Source organism: Dendrobates tinctorius, unplaced genomic scaffold, assembly GCF_039654945.1.
Source record: "Dendrobates tinctorius isolate UK_male_01 unplaced genomic scaffold, ASM3965494v1 ptg000111l, whole genome shotgun sequence".
Taxonomy (NCBI): Eukaryota; Metazoa; Chordata; class Amphibia; order Anura; family Dendrobatidae; genus Dendrobates; species Dendrobates tinctorius.
Window position 1 is genome coordinate 2494364 of NW_027361779.1, and position 22902 is coordinate 2517265.

A 22902-nucleotide genomic window follows, 5' to 3' on the forward strand; every position below is an offset into this window, starting at 1 on the left:
CATAGCGCTGTGATATTCATTGGGCCTCACACAATCCAAAAGTGTCCAGTGTCCACAAGTGTGTGCAGAAATTCAAAATCTCCGTTATCCTCTAGTGACATTTTTCACACCTGCGACATCGAGCCTGTGACATAGCGCTGTGATATTCAGTGGGCCTCACACAATCCAAAAGTGTCCAGTGTCCACAAGTGTGTGCAGAAATTCAAAATCTCCGTTATCCTCTAGTGACATTTTTCACACCTGCGACATCAAGCCTGTGACATAGCGCTGTGATATTCAGTGGGCCTCACACAATCCAAAAGTGTCCAGTGTCCACAAGTGTGTGCAGAAATTCAAAATCTCCGTTATCCTCTAGTGACATTTTTCACACCTGCGACATCGAGCCTGTGACATAGCGCTGTAATATTCAGTGGGCCTCACACAATCCAAAAGTGTCCAGTGTCCACAAGTGTGTGCAGAAATTCAAAATCTCCGTTATCCTCTAGTGACATTTTTCACACCTGCGACATCGAGCCTGTGACATAGCGCTGTGATATTCAGTGGGCCTCACACAATCCAAAAGTGTCCAGTGTCCACAAGTGTGTGCAGAAATTCAAAATCTCTGTTATCCTCTAGTGACATTTTTCACACCTGCGACATCGAGCCTGTGACATAGCGCTGTGATAGTCAGTGGGCCTCACACATCCAAAAGTGTCCAGTGTCCACAAGTGTGTGCAGAAATTCAAAATCTCCCCTGTCCTATAGACACCTTGTACCTTGTTTTACATTACTATATAGTTTGTTGGATTTCGTCTACATTTCTACCAAAAATGAGGAAGGCTGGTGGAAGAGGCTGTGGAATTGGGCGGGGGTTGGTAGCTGGTAATGATGGTGATGGTGGTGGATCTCATGGTAGTGGCAAAAGCAAAATAGGACCGAATGCAGGAGGTGTTAAGCCTGCGTCATCGTCTGGCTCCACAAGGCCTCGAAGGCTTAGTTTTCTAGGAGTTGGCAAACCGCTTTTAAAGCCAGAGCATCAGGAAAAAGTTTTGGCTTACATTGCTGTCTCAGCCTCCAGCTCTATCGCCTCCTCTTCTGAAGTTGTAAAAAATAAAAGCACTGAGTCGTCATTGGAGGCTCATGTTCATGAACCACACCTTTCCTTGTGTCCTTCACCCCAACCAAGATTGAAGGATGACGCAGGCCACACTAATGATTACTCCATGGAGCTGTTTTCACATACCATGCCTGGATTATAAAGTGAAATGGTGAATTACCCAGGCCAAAATGAATCTGACATGGAGTGCACTGATGCACAGCCACTGATAGATGATTCTGTTGGTACATTCACTCAGAGCACTACATTGTCCTCGCAGTGTACAGAGCCAGATTCTGACCCTGATGAGACTCAGGTGCCCCTTCCCGCACACTATACCACCATACACGGTGACACAGAGGAAGGTGCACATGACATTGAAGAGGAGGTGATGGATGACCCAGTTGTTGACCCAGATTGGCATCCATTGGGGAAGAGGGTGCTGCTTCCAATAGCTCAGATGAGGAGGAGGAGCATCCACAGCAGACATCGACATCGCAACAGCTGTTATCTGGCAGGCCCGGAGCACTCCAAAGACAGGTTCCAAACATCAAAAGAGTTGCTGGACAGCTTGTCCAGAGGGTCAAAAGATCACAGCGTGCTGGGCCGCAAAATGTCTGCCAAGTAGGAAGAGTGCAGTGTGGCACTTTTTTGAACAAAATCCTCATGATCAGGCCAAGGTTATCTGTAAGAAGTGCGCAAAGACATTTAGCCGAGGGAAAAATCTGAAAAATTTGAATACCAGTTGCATGCATAGACATTTAACCAGCATGCACTTGCAAGCGTGGACACAACACCAAACCTCAAGTACCACATGTGCAACTGATCACAAAGAAGGTAGTCAGCAACGCTACATTGTTTCCCCCACTGTAAGCCCACCGGTTAGCACAGCACCAAATGTTGAGGTGTCGTTGCAAGGCCACAGCAGTCAGGGAATCCCACTGTTATATCAACGAAAGACTGAATCTAGGCCATCAGAAAGAACACCAACTCCATCACCATCATCAACCCTCTCTCAGTCCGCCCTGTCCACCGCTACTTCCACCATATGCAGCTCTCAAGTCCAGCTCACCATCCCAGACACTATGAGTAGGTCAAGAAAGTACTCAGTCTCTCATCCGAGTACACTGGGTTTGAATGCCAACATTGCCAAACTAATCTGGTTAGAGATGATGCCCTATCGGTTGGTGGAAAGCGCAGCTTTCCGCGAACTCATGGCCTATGCAGTACCCTGCTCCAGAAGGTGCGAAGACTGCGCGCGCACATCCGCCGGTCGCCTGTACACTCCATTCTTATGCAGAAGCTGCAGCGATTGCTCCACCTTCCCAACCACCGCCTCATTATCGACATTGCAACAAGGTGGAACTCCACCCTGCACATGGTTGAGCGGCTGTGCGAGCAGAGGCAGGCCATAATGCATTTGTGGGAGGATACACGGCCAGGCACTTTGAGAGCAGACATGGAGTTGACAGGTGTGCAGTGGTCGAAGCTGAAAGACCTCTGTAAAGTCCTTCAGTGTTTTGAGGAATGCACACGGCTGGTAAGCGCAGACGACGCCATCCTATGCATGAACATCCCACTTATGCGTCTGCTCATGCAAACTTTGACGCACCTTAAGGAGCAGGCGTCTGCAGCCAATGTTGATGAGGAGGAAGAGGTGGAGGGAATCCTTGATGACATTCAGCCATTGTCTGCTCAGGGACCTCTCCTGGACGAGGTGGAGGAAGAAGAGGAGGAGGAGGATGATGATGGGGATGATTACTTAGGGGAGGAGGATGCATCTCGTGTGGCATGTGAAAATGATGGCGTGGCAAGGTCTGGTACAGGGTTTTTGCGTGACTAGAGGGATGTGGATTTGCCAGAAAATGCTCCTCCACCCAGCACTCACAGTGCATCATTGACACCGGGAACATTGGCCCACATGTCAGATTATGCCTTGCAGATCCTAAAAAGGGACCCACGCATTGCCAAAATGATGAACGATGATGACTACTGGTTGGCCAGCATCCTGGATCCACGCTATAAAGGCAAATTACAAAACATCATGCCACAGGAGAACCTTGACCTAATATTGGCTACTAAACAAGCAACTCTGGTTAACCGGTTGGTTGAGGCATTCCCAGCACACAGCAGCGGTGATGGTTCTCACACGAGCCGTACGGGCCGGTGGCAGCTTGGCAGAGGTGTTCGTGGTGCACACAGCAGAAGTGGCGTTGGAGACAGGGGTTTCATGACAATGTTGTGGACTGATTTTTCACAGACTGCTCACACGACTGCTAATACTGCATCGATTAAAATTGACAGGAGGCAGCAGTTGTCAACTATGGTTACAAACTACTTTTCCTCCCATATCGATGTTTTCCCTCACAGGTCATTCCCCTTTGACTATTGGGCCTCTAAACTGGACGCCTGGCCTGAATTGGCACAATATGCCTTAAAGGAGCTCGCTTGCCCTGCTGCTAGTGTGTTAACTGAAAGAGTCTTCAGTGCAGCTGGATCAATCCTGACAGAAAAAAGGACCCGTCTGTCGACCCAAAATGTTGATGATCTAACCTTAATTAAAATGAACCATGCATGGGTTTCAAAGGATTTTGTCCCATCTTCCCCTGATGACACATAGGTTACCAGAAAAGTGTCTCGGCTATTACCTCCTCTTCCTCGGACTTGCCCAATTCCGCCCTTTGCAGCAGCTGAATGTCCAGCCAACACATCTACTTATGCCAATTTTTAAACCTCCCTAACTGGGCTGCCCACCCCTCCCCCAATGGCTGAGGTCAAGACCTGGTGCACCCGGGCAAGTGCCATTGCTCTGAACAGGTGGATGGTCCCACTGATGGCCGACGGCAATGGCACAGGGCCCCTCATAGTACAGTACAGTGTCTCAGATGGTGGGAGGGCCCACTCGCCGTCAGACACACCAGCGTACTATGAGAGGCCCTGTGCCAGTACCGTCGACCACAATTGTGCCCCCCTTGCTTGGTCATGGCCACAGCACTGCTGTGTAGTCTGGGCAGTTAAATCCTTCACAGTGACGGCCACTAGAAATTTGGTGAATTGATCAATGATGGTTAAGATGTAGCTATGGCCTGTCCTGCTGGCCTCTACCTTCAGATGATCAATGGCTATCATATGAAATGGATGTCAACTTACAAGCGGATGCTGTGGTGATTTATGATCACCTTTCACAGTTGTGATAGTCACAGACGTGTGACATTCCTGCCACCATTTTTCAATGTCTCCTCTCATGCCAATCCAATAGAATTGCCTATGGCCTGTGGCTTCTGTCTTTTGCACTCCAAAATGACCAGACATATCATGATAGGCAGTGAGGACCATGGGTACATCTCTCCCTGTGATCACAATTTGATGGAGACAAGTGACGGTGATGTGATCCACGCTACTGCGATAAAGCTATCCTTTCTTCACAAAGAACCTTTTTCGCTTTCTCCACAGACACAGTAATTGAGGGTCTGCATCGCCTCTGCAACATCTACCAGGAGGTTTTCCCGCGATGAGTAATTCCAACATTTCTGCTAACACTCGACTTTGCATCTATACTTGTATCCTTGTAGTTTCCCGTAGCGGAGATTCTTGACTGGCTTACTGAGATTGAAATATATACGAAGATTTAAAAGTACCACAACACTGTATACTGGTGTACGCTATGAATACCTTTCCCTTTTTCTACTTTTTTAATTCTGGTGTAATTCATAGTGAGCTTGTGAGTGTCTGTGTCTGACTCTGGAAGTATAGATGGAAATTTAACCCTAGACTGGACACACCTGGAATTTGCTGATACAGTACCTTGTTTCAAAAATCTGTATTAAGGTATCATCTGTAGGATTACCAACTGTGGGGGGCGACCCTCTTCTTGCCGCAGACAAACACGAGACTGAGACAGAGTTTGCATTGAACAGGTCCGTTTTTAGTGCCCATCCTTCTGTCGACAGCAGCAATTCACCACAGCCATTTCACATTTCTCTGTACACAGGTTCTGGTTCCTACACTTCCTTTGTAACTATAATCATGGCGTCCTCTGTGGCTCTTCCACTGTGGCTGGCCTATGCCCAACCACCACAGTGCTGCACCAGTCTGAGCACACCTTCCATAAGATAGCCCCGGGCCGTCTTTGTCTGCAGCTACCGTCCTCTGGGCCATCCCCCCGTGACCACCTAAACTGTCAGTCCTCTCTGGAGCCTTTCTACTGTCTCTATTTCCTCAGCAGAACTTCCTCTTTACTGTGCTCCCTTCGCTGACTGACTCTTCCAGAACCTTCCCTCAGCCTTTTATACTTCCAGTTCTGGTAACTCTGCCCACCTTCACCTAACAGTTTCTCTGACCAATGGCAGTTATTCAGTCCCACCCCTACACTCTCCACTACCCTCCAATGGGCAAGCTAAAACACTGCACCCTTTCTCTTTATCTTAGCGGTTTCACATCTATACTGCGCTACACCTCTGCTTCTCTCTCACTACAGGCTGGTTTATCTGTAAGTCCACCTTCCCTACATCATCCATAGTGAGTGAGTGTGTGTGGGTTACACCTTCCATATATACATTGAATCGGAGAAACAAATTTTTACACTATACTCGATAGTAGAGATGAGCGACTTTGCCTTTTTTCGGGTCGAGTTGGGTTTCATGAAACCCGACTTTCTCAAAAGTCGTGTCAAACGAAATCGGCCGATTATCGTGAAAAGTTGAAGGCCGACTGAAACACGAAACTCAATGCAAGTCAATGGGGAAGCAAAGTCGGCAGGGAGTGGAGGACATTAAACACACCTACAGTGCCCATTTGAATGGCAAAAACATCAATTTTTATTACTGAAGCTTGTCAACCTTAATTTACTTCATAATAATAGTTACGCACTGAAAACTGGGGGTTATTTGGCTAAAGTTGTGGAGGGGTAGGGCTGGTTCCAGGTTTTCATGTGCCCTGGGCCAAGGAGTGCCCCTTTAACACATACCACAACTAATGATGCTCCGATACTGTAGAGAAATAGCGGTATAGTACAATGAAAAATACTTCACTTTTTACATCTCATGACTAGAGTTGAGCGATACCGTCCGATACTTCAAAGTATCGTATCGGATGGTATCGGCCGATCTTTAAAAAAAGTATCGGTATCGCCGATTCCGATACCGGAAGTCCCATTCAAGTCTATGGGACTTCCGGTATCGGAATAAGAAAAACCCTTTCCTGCCCTTGTACAGCCTCTCTGGGGTCTGTACGGGCCTTTCGGGGGGCTGTGCCGGCCTGCCAGGGGGTCTGTGCAGGCTCCGGTGGTCTATGCCGGCCTGCCGGTGGTCTGTGCAGGCTCCGGGGGGCTGTGCCGGCCTGCCGGGGGGCTGTGCCGGCCTGCCGGGGGGCTGTGCAGGCTCCGGGGGGCTGTGCCGGCCTGCCGGGGGGCTGTGCCGGCCTGCCGGTGGTCTGTGCAGGCTCCGGGGGTCTGTGCAGGCATCGTCCGATGGGACTACAAGTCCCATCGGGCGATGCCTGCTACCATGACAGTGATTGACACATTAGCCAATGATGGGACAGTAGTAGTCCCATCATCCGGCTAATGTGTTAAATGTAAAAAAAAAAAAAAAAATTACATGCTACATACATACAACATGCATACTACATACATGCTACATTCATACTACATACTACATACATGCTACATTCATACTACATAAATACTACATGCAACATACATACTACATATATACTACATGCATGCTACATACATACTGCATGCTACATACATACCACATATATACTACATACATACTACATGCATGCTACATGCATGCTACATGCTACATACATAACACATATATACTACATGCATGCTACATACATACTACATGCTACATACTACATATATACTACATGCATGCTACATACTACATGCTACATACATACTACATATATACTACATGCATGCTACATACATACTGCATGCTACATGCATGCTACATACATACTACATACATACTACATGCTACATACATACTACATATATACTACATACATACTACATACATACTACATGCATGCTACATGCATGCTACATACATACCACATACATAACACATATATACTACATGCATGCTACATACATACTACATGCTACATACATACCATATACATACTACATGCATGCTACATACATACTACATGCATGCTACATACATACTATATGCTACATACATACTACATATATACTACATGCATGCTACATACATACTACATGCTACATACATACTACATATATACTACATGCATGCTACATACATACTACATGCATGCTACATACATACTACATGCTACATACATACCACATACATACTACATATATACTACATGCATGCTACATACATACTGCATGCTACATGCATGCTACATACATACTGCATGCTACATGCATGCTACATACATACTACATACATACTACATGCTACATACATACCACATATATACTACATACATACAATACATTCATACAATACATACATAGACATACAGTACATATAACATAGAGTAACATACTTACCAATACTTGTCACATTGTTCCCCGAAGCCATTGTCTATGTAGTATGTATGTAGCATGCATGTAGCATGCAGTATGTATGTAGCATGCATGTAGTATATATGTAGTATGTATGTAGCATGCATGTAGTATATATGTAGTATGTATGTAGCATGCATGTAGTATATATGTAGTATGTATGTAGCATGCATGTAGTATATATGTAGCATGTATGTAGTATGTATGTGGTATGTATGTAGCATGTAGTATGTATGTAGCATGCATGTAGTATATATGTAGTATGTATGTAGCATGTAGTATGTATGTAGTATGTATGTAGTATGTATGTGGTATGTATGTAGCATGTAGTATGTATGTAGCATGCATGTAGTATATATGTAGTATGTAGTATGTATGTAGTATGTATGTGGTATGTATGTAGCATGTAGTATGTATGTAGCATGCATGTAGCATGCATGTAGTATGTATGTAGCATGCATGTAGTATGTATGTAGTATGTATGTAGCATGCATGTAGTATGTAGTATATATGTAGTATGTATGTAGTATATATGTAGTATGTATGTAGTATATATGTAGTATGTATGTAGCATGTAGTATGTATGTAGCATGCATGTAGTATGTATGTAGCATGTAGTATGTATGTAGCATGTAGTATGTATGTAGCATGCATGTAGTATGTATGTAGCATGTATGTAGTATGTATGTAGTATATATGTAGTATGTATGTAGCATGTAGTATGTATGTAGCATGCATGTAGTATGTATGTAGTATTTTTTTTTTTTTTTTTAACATTTAACACATTAGCCGGATGATGGGACTACTACTGTCCCATCATTGGCTAATGTGTCAATCACTGTCATGGTAGCAGGCATCGCCCGATGGGACTTGTAGTCCCATCGGACGATGCTTGCACAGACCCCCGGACATCAGCACAGCCCCCCGGCAGGCCGGCACAGCCCCCCGGCAGGCCGGTACAGACCCCCACAGGGTGCACAGACCACCGGCAGGCCGGCACAGCCCCCCGGCAGGCCGGTACAGACCCCCACAGGGTGCACAGACCACCGGCAGGCCGGCACAGCCCCCCGGCAGGCCGGTACAGACCCCCACAGGGTGCACAGACCACCGGCAGGCCGGCACAGCCCCCCGGCAGGCCGGTACAGACCCCGGGCAGTCCACACAGCCCCCCGGCAGGCCGGCACAGCCCCCCGGCAGGCCGGCAGAGACCTCCGGAAGGCCCGAAATGACGGCGCATCATGATGCGCACACACCGCGCATCATGATGACGTCAGTCTGTCAATCAACTTTGAACTTCCGATTCCGATGCCGAATTCCGATATTGAAAAAATATCGGAAGTCGGTATCGGAATTCCGATACAGCAAGTATCGGCCGATACCCGATACTTGCGGTATCGGAATGCTCAACACTACTCATGACTGATATCGATTTTAAATTCTCCAATAGCTCCAAAAACGGACAGTATATTACTCCATACAGTATTATGGGCACCGCATAGTGCGCTATACAGAGTAATGAGGCCCATATATTTCTCCATACAGAATCATTGGTCCCATATAATGTTTGAAACAGGATATGATGAGCTCCACATAATGCTACAGTATATGATGGTCCCCATGGATGAAGCTCCACTGTCTTATGGGCCCAAATAATGCTCCATATATAATGGGCCCCATTTCTAATGCTCCGGTGTATAATGGGCCCTGTAAATGCTGCTCCGGTGTCTGATGTCCACCTTTGGAATGCTCCTGTGTATCGTGGGCCCCATATATCATTCTCCAGAGTATAGTGCTCCCCAAAAATTGCTGTCCCAACATTGAAAACAATTAAATAAGTCTCCTCGCTAGGGAATCCCTGTACTAGTCTGGACTCCTCGTCGTCCCCATCTTCCATCTCACTGCACTTGGCTGTTTAGGCAGAGGGTGTACAGACGTGATGTCAATGCGCTCTCTGATCAGAATATCACTGTCAGGACACGTGGAAGACGTCATGGTGGTGGAGCAGGAAGAGGTAAGTATTTCAACGTTGCAAGTGCTGTGATCCGGAGCAAGTAGGGGGGCCCACTCGTTGGCCACGGCACTGGCACAGGGCCCCTCATTGTACGGCGGTGTGTCTGACTGCGGGTGGGCCCTCCATGGGCCCTCCCTCCCACCGGCAGAGACACATTTGCGTACTATGAGGGGCCCTGTGCCAGTGCCATCGCCCATGAGTATGCCCCCCATCTGCTCAAGGAACCTGCACTTTCATCTGCACCTTCCTCTTTGTCACCTTGTAAGGTGGTATAGTATGCGGGAAGGGGAACCTGAGTTTCCTCAGGGTCACATTCTGGCTGTGTAGAGTGTGAGGGTAAAGTGGTGGTCTGGGTCAATGTACCAGCAAAATCATCTAGCAGTGGCTGGGCATCAGTGCACTTGTGGCGTCCCCAGGAGTACGGTCGCCACAGTGGCATTACCTTCCTCCTAGGGAGTGTGATGTCATGCTTGGGACCAACGAAGGATCTCTCTAGCAGTTCAACCAACACACAACACATTTCCCACTCCAGGCCAGCAGGGAGACCTCTGAACCTGACTGCTGAGGAGCTGCTCTCTTTGGTCGGGAGGAGGTAAGTTAGGGCACTCTGTGCAGGGAAGGGGAAGTGTGTGGATGTGAGAAGGGGAGCTGGAGGATGAGCAGAGTTAAGGCTCACTCCTAGCTGGAGAGCATGGTCCGGATTCCGGTCTCCGAGTTTGTAGGGACACTGACGTTCCTGCAGCAGAAACCGGGGGAAGTAGCAGCTATAAATGCTCTGTACCCAACTAAGGCTCAGAGGCCCCAGCATTGACGTGTGGGAGCCAGAAGGAAAAGGCTATGGCTGCCTGCCATTCGAGAAAGTTCCAAAAGAGAGTCAACAGGGGGAACTTGATTGAACTCAGCACTGTGAATACCTCAGATAAGCACTAGAACAGAGGCCACACTACCTATCTGCTGAGAGAGAATTCCGAATTGGCTTCCAGGCTGACCAACTCCTTCTCCATCTGTACTCTGGGTCCTGGACGGCACTTACCAAGTACAGGTAAAGGAACTGCATGACTGTGTCTGTCATCTTTCTCCTGCGCCTGGCGCACGGCTCTGCTACATCCTGCACTGCACACCATCTACCAACTCTTTCATCTGCCCTGCGACTACGGCCCTACCTGTGCAGGGCTTCTACATCTTAGCTGCACCACAACATCTGTCGCAGAGAAGCGACACTGCAGCGCTGGTCAATCTAATCAGAAAGGTGGCGTCATGTATCATTCACCTATAAACGTAATTCACCCCTTTGCATGGACGCCCAGGGCCACGGAACGGGTCACCACCACCGTGACACATCCCTGTGAGACACCGGCCCGGTACCAATTAACTCCACTGCCCTAGCTGGCCACCCACACTCCATGTCTGATTCATCTTGGACTTGGGAATTCACGATTTGACTTGATAACCCAGGCATGGTATGATATAAAGAGCTACATGGACTAATATGAAGTGTGGCCTGCTGCATCATTCACTTTTGGTGGGGGTGAAGGACACAAGGAAAGGGGTTCTTCCTGACCAGGAGCCAGCACTTGACGACTCAGTGCTTGCATTTTTTTGAAACTTCAGAAGAGGAGGGCATATTTGCTGGATTCTGTTTCAGCAATGTAAGCCAAAACCAGTTCCTCATGCTCCGCCTTTAAAAGCAGTTAACCTACTCCCAGAAAAGGTAGCCTTCCAGGCGTTCTGGAGCCAGACCATGACGCAGGCTCAACACCTCCTGCCTTAGCTGCTATTGTGCTTTTGCCACTACCAGCAGATGCACCACCACCATCAGCACCAGCTGCCCCCCCCACGCCTACGTCCACGGCCTCTTCCACCAAACTTCAAAATTTTGCAGAAAATAGACCCAAAATAACATCAGATATATGGCACTGTATCAGAAGCGTACAGCTCTATTCAGTCAAAGGATAATTGTCAATCTCCTTATATATTCCATCAGTCACACAGAGATGCTCACAGGCTCAGTATGGATTAGACAAGAAAATAAAAATTAGACAAAGTGTACAGTATCATCAGATAGCAGGTATATATAGTATAGTTTAAACATTTTAAATCTCCATAGATATTTGAGGAGGCACACAAAGACACTCTCAGGCTCAGTATTGGATTACAACACAATCTAAAAAGCCGTAAAACGGTAATGGATCTCAAGAGTACTGCTGTACACAGTGTAGTTGTCAATTTCAGTATTTATTTCCACAGTCAGAAAATAACTCTCACTTGGTCAGTTTGGATTAGACCAGAATATAACAAGCAGTAAATGGGTAATGTATCCCAAGCGTAGAGCTGTATAGAGTGTTGGGGTAATTTTTAAATGTACATCTAAATTGCAGGAGTAACCCATAGACACTCATACGCTCAGGATGGATCACACCACAATATTACAAGAAGATCCGCAAGAAATAATCACACATGTGGGACAATGTTCCAGGTGTCAATGATACACTTAGAGTGTTGGTTGGAGGAGGACTTCCTGGCAGAAAGGGTACAGTATCACCAGATACCAGGTATATATAGCATAGTTTTAACATTAACAATGTACTTCGATATACAGTCATGGCCAAAAGTATTGACACCCCTGCAATTCTGTCAGATAATACTCAGTTTCTTCCTGAAAATGATTGCAAACACAAATTCTTTGGTATTATTATCTTCATTTAATTTGTCTTAAATGAAAAAACACAAAAGGAATTGTTCTAAAGCCAAATTGGATATAATTCCACACCAAACATAACAAAGAGGGTGGACAAAAGTATTGGCACTGTTCGAAAAATCATGTGATGCTTCTCTAATTTGTGTAATTAACAGCACCTATAACTTACCTGTGGCACCTAACAGGTGTTGGCAATAACTAAATCACACTTGCAGCCAGTTGACATGGATTAAAGTTGACTCAACCTCTGTCTTGTGTCCTTGTGTGTACCACATTGAGCATGGAGAAAAGAAAGAAGACCAAAGAACTGTCTGAGGACTTGAGAAACCAAATTGTGAGGAAGCATGAGCAATCTCAAGGCTACAAGTCCATCTCCAAAGACCTGAATGTTCCTGTGTCTACCGTGCGCAGTGTCATCAAGAAGTTTAAAGCCCATGGCACTGTGGCTAACCTCCCTAGATGTGGCCGGAAAAGAAAAATTGACAAGAGATTTCAAGGCAAGATTGTGCGGATGTTGGATAAAGAACCTCCACTAACATCCAAACAAGTTCAAGCTGCCCTGCAGTCCGAGGGTACAATGGTGTCAACCCGTACTATCCGTCGGCATCTGAATGAAAAGGGACTGTATGGTAGGAGACCCAGGAAGACTCCACTTCTTACCCCGAGACATAAAAAAGCCAGGCTGGAGTTTGCCAAAACTTACCTGAAAAAGCCTAAAACATTTTGGAAGAATGTTCTTTGGTCAGATGAGACAAAAGTAGAGCTTTTAGGGCAAAAGCATCAACATAGAGTTTACAGGAGAAAAAAGAGGCATTCAAAGAAATGTATATGGTCCCTACAGTCAAACATGGCAGAGGTTCCCTGATGTTTTGGGGTTGCTTTGCTGCCTCTGGCACTGGACTGCTTGACCGTGTGCATGGCATTATGAAGTCAGAAGACTACCAACAAATTTTGCAGTATAATTTAGGGCCCAGTGTGCGAAAGCTGGGTCTACCTCAGAGGTCATGGGTCTTCCAGCAGGACAATAACCCAAAACACACTTCAAAAAGCACTAGAAAATGGTTTGAGAGAAAGCACTGGAGACTTCTAAGGTGGCCAGCAATGAGTCCAGACCTGAATGCCATAGAATACCTGTGGAGAGATCTAAAAATGGCAGTTTGGAGAAGGCACCCTTCTAATATCAGGGACCTGGAGTAGTTTGCCAAAGAAGAATGGTCTAAAATTCCAGCAGAGCATTGTAAGAAACTCATTGATGGTTACCGGAAGCGGTTGGTTGCAGTTATTTTGGCTAAAGGTTGTGCAACCAAGTATTAGGCTGAGGGTGCCAATACTTTTGTCCTGCCCATTTTTGGAGTTTTGTGTGAAATGATCAATATTTTGCTTTTTGCTTCATTCTCTTTTGCGTTTTTTCATTTAAGACAAATTAAATGAAGATAATACCAAAGAATTTGTTTTTGCAATCATTTTCAGGAAGAAACTGAATATTATCTGACAGAATTGCAGGGGTGTCAATACTTTTGGCCATGACTGTATCAGGAGTAGTGTTGAGCCACACTGCTAGTGTTTTGGTTCGTCGCACAGGAGGCAAGTTCGTCAAATGTTCGTCGAACGTTCGAAGAACACCGTCGAACCCCATTCAAAACAATGGCAGGCAAACACAAACACATACAAACACATAGAAAACAATTACAAAACACCTTTAAAGGTGTCGCAAAGCAGACAAAATGCTCAGAAGACAAAAATAACATATGGAAAAGGGCAACTTCATTTAGAAAAGAGGTGGAGGAGTAAAAGGAGGAGGTGGAGGAGACACAGATATAGGCTTGTCATGCCCATATGAAGTCAAGAAAGGCTGGAATAAAAATGTAAAATGCAAACCAAAAAAAAAAAAATTCTGAAATTGAACATGATCATATACCGTCGGACTGCCCACCAATAAATTATGGCAACTGCCGATGGGGCGGCGTTATTCCCACGAACCTCCAAACTGCGTCCATGAAGGCAAAGTGTTTGGTTTCCGGGGGCTGTATGATTGCAAAGCTGAACCTTAAAGGAATGTCCAAAAGGGCACCACCAGGAGTGGAGCCTGTGGCTTAATTGGACTCCACCCGGGAAACCACAACCATACAAGCTACAGAAAAGATGGACAGATTGCAAGCTTTGTCGTTTCTGTGTGTGGTGTAGTATGTCCGTTTGTCGTTGTGCTAGCGATTTCTCAGCTTTATTCCGTTAACGACCGAGACTCCGGTTTGCCCCCGCGGTACGTGTCAAGCTTACTAGAGGGATAAGCGAGGCTCTGGCATGCGAGATCGAGCAATAACAGGTCTATCATGCCCTTATGTGTCCAGGGCTGCATGCGTGCTACACTGAAAGGACCAGCTTTTGTCGCTTACAGGTGCTGATAACCCGCTGAACACCGTTTGTGATGGGGATCTGGGATTTCAATTATTCCCCGCGAACGATGATTTCCCAGTAAGTGCAGGTCAACCGCAATTATGGAATTAGGCCTAACCGGCATTCCTGACAAAATGAAAAAATTACGTGTCCAAACCACAGGTGCTGTAGCTTGCTTAACAGCTCGGCAGCCGTTCTCAGGCCCAGTATGGATTAGACGTGATTGGACAAAGGTGAGAAAGGGTACCGTATCAATGGATAACAGGTATGTATAGCATAGTTTACACATTAAAAACCTATGTCTATAGATAAGGAGGCAGGCTCAGACGGTCTCAGGCCCAGTATGGATTAGACGGGATTGGACAAAGGTGAGAAAGGGTAACGTATCACCGGATTACAGGTATGTATAGCATAGTTTACACATTAAAAACCTATGTCTATAGATCAGGATGCAGGCTCAGACGGTCTCAGGCCCAGTATGGATTAGACGTGATTGGACAAAGGTGAGAAATGGTACATTATCACTGGATAGCAGGTATATATAGCATAGTTTAAACATTTAAAATCTCCGTGTTCTCAGTATGGATTAGACAACAATCCAGTATACACTTTTGGTGGTATTTTTAAATCTTCATATATATTTCTGTCACATTAAGACAGTCCAGCCTCTCCGACATAGGAAATGAGATGCATACAATTACTGACATAAAGTCTAGTGATTGCAGAAATCTAGGAATTAACAATCATGGGAAAAACTGCCGTCACAAATCTCTGAGGCGATGCTGACCCTCAATTAATTTGTGTGTGGAGCAGCGAAAACATAACTTTGTGAAGAAAGTGTTGCTGTATCGCAGTACCGTTGATCCCATCAGCGTTACTCATCTCCATCAAATTTTAATCACAGTTAGAGATGTAAACATGTTGCTCACTGCCTATCATGATCTGTCACATAACGTTGGAGTGCAAATGACAGGAGCCACAGGCCGTAGGCGATTCTATGGGATTGGCATGAGAGGGCACATTTAAAAATGTGTGCCGGAATGTCACGCGTCTCTGAGTAGGAAAACTGTGAAAGCTGATGATAAATCACCACTTGTGATACAAATGGGATATGCATGAGTGAGAGACTGGTATAGATAGGCATCCAGTCAATAAGGTAGTGATTGCAGTACATTGAAACATCCATTTGGATACTATGGATTGTGACCGGAATCTGAACTTTTCCTACCATGAGGAGAGCACACACTCAGGAATGTGAAAAGCAACCACCTGCTCAGGCATTGTTGTGGGAGTTGGAAGGGAGGAATGTGAGAACCAAACCAACTGAGATAAAGGAGGAATGTGAAAAAAAAAAGTTACTGCGCATGTCAGTGCGTGATCATTCCAATTGATATTATAAAAAGTACTGACCTCCTCAGTGGGTGGGGACTTTCCAGACGATTCAAGTGGACGCACTTAGTCTGTGATGCTTACCGAGGAAAACCCCTTCCCGCTGATCGAGGTCCCCCGATGTGAAGGGTGATGCTACAATAACTCGGTAATTATTATTGATGCTGAAATCTTTCATGTCATAACTGTCGTTTTTAAATCAATGAGACTATTCATGTGCTATGTAAAACAAAATGATTGCTTGCTAAAATAAAAGATTGTCAATAATCTTTGCCTGGTTGGGATGCCAGTGAGCGCTACGTAAGTTAAGGTAAATAACCTAATTTGGGAGAAAATTTAGCAAGACATAAATTGGCGTAGTCGGCAGGATTTTTCAAATTTCAGGCTTTTGAGTAAAAAGATTTTTGTAGTTGTAACTAGGAAGGTTTTTGGTATGTTCTATAGTCTGGAGAAGTGATAATTGTAAAGTTGTGATAGGTTGCGTCTATTTGGCAGAAAGCCAATTTTGGAAAATCCTAAATAACTTTTTGCCTGAATATAATTTTGAAATTCTATTTTTGTCAAAATACGGAATATTAGTTAAGGTTTCTTTGTGCAAAAAATCAGCATTTGGCATTTTGCCAAATTTTTGTTACAATGTTCAGGCGAAGTAATAAAGAAAAGTTGAGGAAAAAACGGAGGTTCCTGGCTGGACCGAAGCTCTGTATGATATAATAGCGCATGAATTGGGGAGTAGTGGACTTGCAGAGGCATAGGATAATAAGCTCAAGGGCTCAGAGCCCCATGATGTTGTTAGTGTACTCATGGGGATCCCTGCAAAGGCAGGTGATGCAGTTAACCCCTCGATGTTGTTAAGTTACTCGAGGTTTTCCCTGCAAAGGCAGGTGATGCAGTTAACCCAAGATGTTGTTAGTGTACTCATGGGGATCCCTGCAAAGGCAGGTGATGCAGTTAACCCCTCGATGTTGTTAAGTTACTCGAGGGTGTCCCTGCAAAGGCAGGTGATGCAGATAACCCCTCGATGTTGTTTAGTTACTCGAGGTTTTCCCTGCAAAGGCAGGTGATGCAGTTAACCCATGATGTTGTTGGTTTACTCATGGGGATCCCTGCAAAGGCAGGTGAGGCAGATAACCCCTCGATGTTGTTTAGTTACTCGAGGTTTTCCCTGCAAAGGCAGGTGATGCAGTTAACCCATGATGTTGTTAATGTACTCATGGGTGTCCCCGCCAAGGCGGGTGATGTTGTGTCTTTAGGGCGACGAACTTGGATTCTGCTCAGTGCATATCGCGCGATGCATGAGCGGAATCAACAAATGCAGAGGAAATGCTCTCAGTTAAAACAAAAGATAACAGAAGTAGGAGGGCAGAAAGTGGTGTTAGAATGTAACACCTGGTTGTAAAAAGACAAGTGAGAACATTATCAGAATGTAGCTGGAAAAAAAAAACTGCAGTAAAAGTTCCTGGAATACTGGAAAAGAAAATGGAAAAGCAGTCAATATGCTGAATTATATGGGTTTTTTTTTTTTTTTTGGCTTTGAAACATGAACAAGTTTCAGAATGTTATCTGTACACTGATTCATGGTCAGTGGCTAATGGATTAGCTACTTGGATCATGGGATAAAAAACATGATTGGCAGATTCATGGAAAAGAGGTGTGGGCTAAGGAGATTTGGCAGAGTATTGAGGAAATAATTCAGGTTACTAAAAGTGCTGTTTTTTATGTTGATGCACATGTCCCTGTTGACTCATTAGAATGTTTGTTTCATCCACAAGCAGCAGGTTTGGTGGAAAGAATGAATGGATTATTAAAATCCACATTGAGAAAACTTAATCAATCTGATACACAGTATGGACAATGGAGAGACAATTTGAGTGAGGCTTTACAGATAATTAACAACAGGCCTATCACAGACTCCATGACTCCTCTCATGAGGATGCTTACACCCAATCTCACCATACATGAGGCACACCTGATAAGGTCCGTCATATGGTGGAAAACTGATCAAGAAGCACGAATACCGGAACGAGCAACTCCACATTCAGCAGGTTTGGATTTGAGTGCATTGGAAACTGTTGTGATCCCACAGGGGAAAGTAAAACCAATAGCTACAGGATTGGGGTGTCAGATTCCAAAGGACCACTATGGACAGATAGCCACTAGGTCTAGCTTGGCATTAAAGGGGGCCATGGTGGTGGGAGGAGTCATAGATGCAGATTATCAAGGAGAAATCAAAGTATTAATGATAAATTTGGGGAATGAGCCTCTAATTTTGGAGAAAGGACAGCGTATTGCGCAAATGCTTTTGATTCCAATAAATTTGTCAGATGTGCAAGAGGGAACAGCCCCTTCAGAATTAACGATCAGAGGCTCAAAAGGTTTTGGCTCTTCTAACATCACTAATGTGGGAGCCAAAATCTGGGTTCAAAATACCCAAGGACCGCCTTCAGAGGCTGAAGTGATAGCAATAGGCAAAGACCATACCCTGTTAATTATGAGGCCAGGAGTAGAAAAATGGGAATATATCCCACAAGAAAAATGTTATTTGAGAGAATAATGTTGATTATTGATTTTATAGATTCCAAATCTTCAAATATGGTTAAGTGGAATCCTTGGGCTCGCGTGTTTGGACAGCATCGGTGCCTGGACTCCTGGAATCTGTCTGACTACAAAATTCAGGAAGGAATACGTTCCGAGGCCAGGAGTGGAAGTGTGATTTGCGGGAATAATACTGTTTTAGTTTTATTTTAGAATCAAAAACTGTTGACAACCCTTGGAATCCTTGGTATCGTGAATTTGGCAGTTCCTTAAAGTGACGCTCGGACGTCGGGGAAAAAGGTGACGAATACCAGAAAAGGAATGATGGGATGGGGATGGGTCAATTCGACCAAATCCAGGAATCAAGATAATTTTATTTGTGAAGCAAATCAAAGGTGTTACTTTCTAAATATTGCATTTGATGGAACTTTCTGGGCTGGAGCCCTGAAATCAAAGGAGATACCGATCTATATATGCAGTGCACAAGAATACTGGAAAGGTTGAAATAAATGATGTTGAAGATGTTTTGACTTTGCAAGATAAGCGGATGCCTACAATATGGCAGCCAGTTAGCATGCAGGTTGGAATAGACACTATTATGCTGAATTTACAGAATGTTACTAACAAATTTAATTTAATGAACAAGCGTGGAGGACCGTGATCAATACAATCCTCCAAAATGGTTTGCAATGATATATATTGTACTGGAGTAATTTATGTATGTAATGTTACCAAATCAGATGTAATGTGTAGATATGTAGTGGCCCCATTGATATTGGAGGTACCAGAAAATTTGTATTATTGAATGCCTCGATTTAATGGTCCATATATAGCTTACAAAATGTGTTGCAAGAAACCACAAGTGCTCATGGTGTCCTATAAAGATGGTGTTTAAAAGACTGCAATCAAGGACCGATTGTGATACAAATGGGATATGCATGAGTGAGAGACTGGTATAGATAGGCATCCAGTCAATAAGGTAGTGATTGCAGTACATTGAAACATCCATTTGGATACTATGGATTGTGACCGGAATCTGAACTTTTCCTACCATGAGGAGAGCACACACTCAGGAATGTGAAAAGCAACCACCTGCTCAGGCATTGTTGTGGGAGTTGGAAGGGAGGAATGTGAGAACCAAACCAACTGAGATAAAGGAGGAATGTGAAAAAAAACAAGTTACTGCGCATGTCAGTGCGTGATCATTCCAATTGATATTATAAAAAGTACTGACCTCCTCAGCGGGTGGGGACTTTCCAGACGATTCAAGTGGGCGCACTTAGTCTGTGATGCTTACCGAGGAAAACCCCTTCCCGCTGATCGAGGTCCCCCGATGTGAAGGGTGATGCTACAATAACTCGGTAATTATTATTGATGCTGAAATCTTTCATGTCATAACTGTCGTTTTTAAATCAATGAGACTATTCATGTGCTATGTAAAACAAAATGATTGCTTGCTAAAATAAAAGATTGTCAATAATCTTTGCCTGGTTGGGATGCCAGTGAGCGCTACGTAAGTTAAGGTAAATAACCTAATTTGGGAGAAAATTTAGCAAGACACCACTGCATGTCATTGTGAGTCGAGGTCTATAAGAAATGGAAGCCATTGATTATCTGAAGCTAGAGCATGGCCAGCGGGACAGGGCATAGCTACGTCTTAACCATCATCTATCAGTTCAACAAATTTGTAGTGGCAGTCCCAGTGAAGGATTTGACAGCCCAGACTACACAGCGGAGGAGCAGGGAGAGGTAAACATTGCAAATGCTGTGGCCCTGCCCAAGCAAGGGGGGCACACTCGTGGGTGTCGGTACTGGCACTGGGCCCCTCATACTATGGCGGTGTGTCTCACAGCGGGTGTGCACCCCCACCATCAGAGACACTTGATTGCACTATGAGGGACCCTGTGCCAGTGCCCACGCCCAAGAGTCGGTCCCACCCACCTGTCCAGGGCAACGGCACTTGCACGGTTGGGTGAGCTAGGTGGTGACCCTGGCCATGGGGGGGAGGCAGCCCAGTTAAGGAGGTTTACAAAATGGCATATATTGATGTTGGACATTCAGCTGCTGCAAAAGGTGAAATTGGGCAAGTGCGAGGAAGAGGAGGACCAAAGCAAGTCATTTTTATGGCAACCTAGGTGTCATCAGGGGAAGGTGGGACAAAATCCTTGGAAACCCATGCATGGTTCATTTTAATGAAGGTTAGATCATCCACATTTTGGGTCGACAGACGGGTCCTTTTTTCTGTGAGGATTGATCCAGCTGCACTGAAGACTCTTTCTGATCGCACACTTGCAGCTGGGCAAGCGAGCTCCTGTAAGGCATATTGTGCCAATTCAGGCCAGGTGTCCAGTTTAGTGGCCTAATAGTCAAATGGGAATGATCTGTGCGGGAGAACATCGATATGGGACGAGAAGTAGTTTGTAACTATAGTTGACAACTGCTGTCTCCTGTCACTTTCAATCGATGCAGTATTACCAGTCGTGTGAGCGGGACTTGAAAAATCAGTCCACAACATGGTCATGAAACCCCTGTCTTCAACACCACTTCTGATGTGTGCACCACGAACACCTCTTCCAAGCTGCCCCCGACCCCTATGGCTCGTGTGAGAACCATCACCGCTGCTGTGTGCTGGGAATGCCTCAACCAACTGGTTTACCAGAGTTGCTTGTTTGTTAGCCAATATTAGGTCAAGGTTCTCCTGTGGCATTATGTTTTGGAATTTGCCTTTATAGCGTGGATCCAGGATGCTCGCCAACCAGTAGTCGTCATAGTTCATCATTTTAGCAATGCGGGTGTCCCTATTTAGGCTCTGCAAGGCATAATCTGACATGTGGACCAATGTTCCCGGTGTCAATGATGCACTGCGAGTGCTGGGTGGAGGAGCACTTTCTGGCAAATCCACATCCCTCCAGTCACGCAAAAACCCTGTACCAGACCTTGCCATGCCAACATTTTCTCTTGCCCCACGAGAAGCATCCTCCTCCCCTAAATAATCATCCCCATCATCCTCCTCCTCCTCCTCTTCCTCTTCTTCCTCCACCTCATCCAGGAGAGGTCCTGGAGCAGACAATGGCTGACTGTCATCAAGGCTTCTCTCCTCCTCTTCCTCCTCATCTATCTCGGCTGCAGACACCTGCTCCTTAATGTGCGTCAAAGTTTGCATGAGCAGACACATTATTGGGATGTTCATGCTTATGATGGCCTCGTCTGCGCTCACCAGCCGTGTGCATTCCTCAAAACACTGAAGGACTTTACAGAGGTCTTTCAGCTTCGACCACTGCACACCTGTCAACTCCATGTCTGCCCTCAAAGAGCCTGCCCGTGTATCCTCCCACAAATGCATTACAGCCTGCCTCTGTTAGCACAGCCGCTCAACCATGTGCAGGGTGGAGTTCCACCTTGTTGCAACGTCGATACTTAAGCAGTGCTTGGGAAGGTGGAGCAATCGCTGCAGCTTCTGCATACGACTGGAGTGTACCGGCGACCGGCGGATGTGCAAGCACAGTCTTCGAACTTTATGGAGCAGGCCTGTTAACTCCGGATAATTATTGAGGAAGCACTGCACCACCAGGTTCAAGGTGTGAGCCAAGCAAGGTATGTGTCTGAGTTTTGAAGGGCTATGGCTGCCACAAAATTACGGCCATTATCACTAACTACCTTGCCTGCCTCAAGATGTAGACTGCCCAGCCATGACTCAGTTTGTCGCTGAATGTAGTCGGCCAGTACCTCCGCGGTGTGTCTGTCGCCCAAACACATCATCTGCAACACAGCCTGCTGACGCTTTCCACTAGCTGATCGATAGGGGGACACCTCGTGTGCAACACTGGCAGCTGTTGATGGAGTGCTTGTGCGACTGCGCTCTGTGGATGAGCTTTCACTTCTGGAGGAGGAGGGTCGAATGCCTACAGCCAACTGTTTCCTATACCATGGGCTAGGCAGCACTGTCCCACCACCACTGTCCCCTGTGGACCCTTTATCCACCACATTAACCCAGTGCGCAGTGATGTACACGTAATGGCCCTGGCCATGCCTACTGGACCATGCATCAGTTGTGAGGTGCACCTTTCCAATCACTGATTGCTTGAGTGCATGGACAATGCGGTCTTTCACATGAAGGTGGAGGGCTGGGATGGCTTTTCGAGAAAAGAAGTGGCGACTGGGTAGGTCATAGCGTGGTACTGCGTAGGCCATGAGTTTACGGAAAGCTGCGCTTTCAACCAACTGGTAGGGCATCATCTCTAACG

At 45.6% G+C, this 22902-nt stretch overlaps 1 protein-coding gene and 1 long non-coding RNA gene across 2 annotated transcripts in view; one reads left to right on the top strand and one right to left on the bottom strand.

The window, feature by feature from the left end:
- GRIK2 (glutamate ionotropic receptor kainate type subunit 2) overlaps positions 1-22902 on the bottom strand; it is a 1148051-nt gene that overhangs the window by 23723 nt on the left and 1101426 nt on the right. The gene's annotated exons all lie outside the window — the stretch shown is intronic.
- LOC141100819 (uncharacterized) lies at positions 16162-19558 on the top strand. The gene is made up of 2 exons (XR_012234794.1): positions 16162-16271; positions 18699-19558. It is a non-coding gene; the product is annotated as an uncharacterized lncRNA (long non-coding RNA).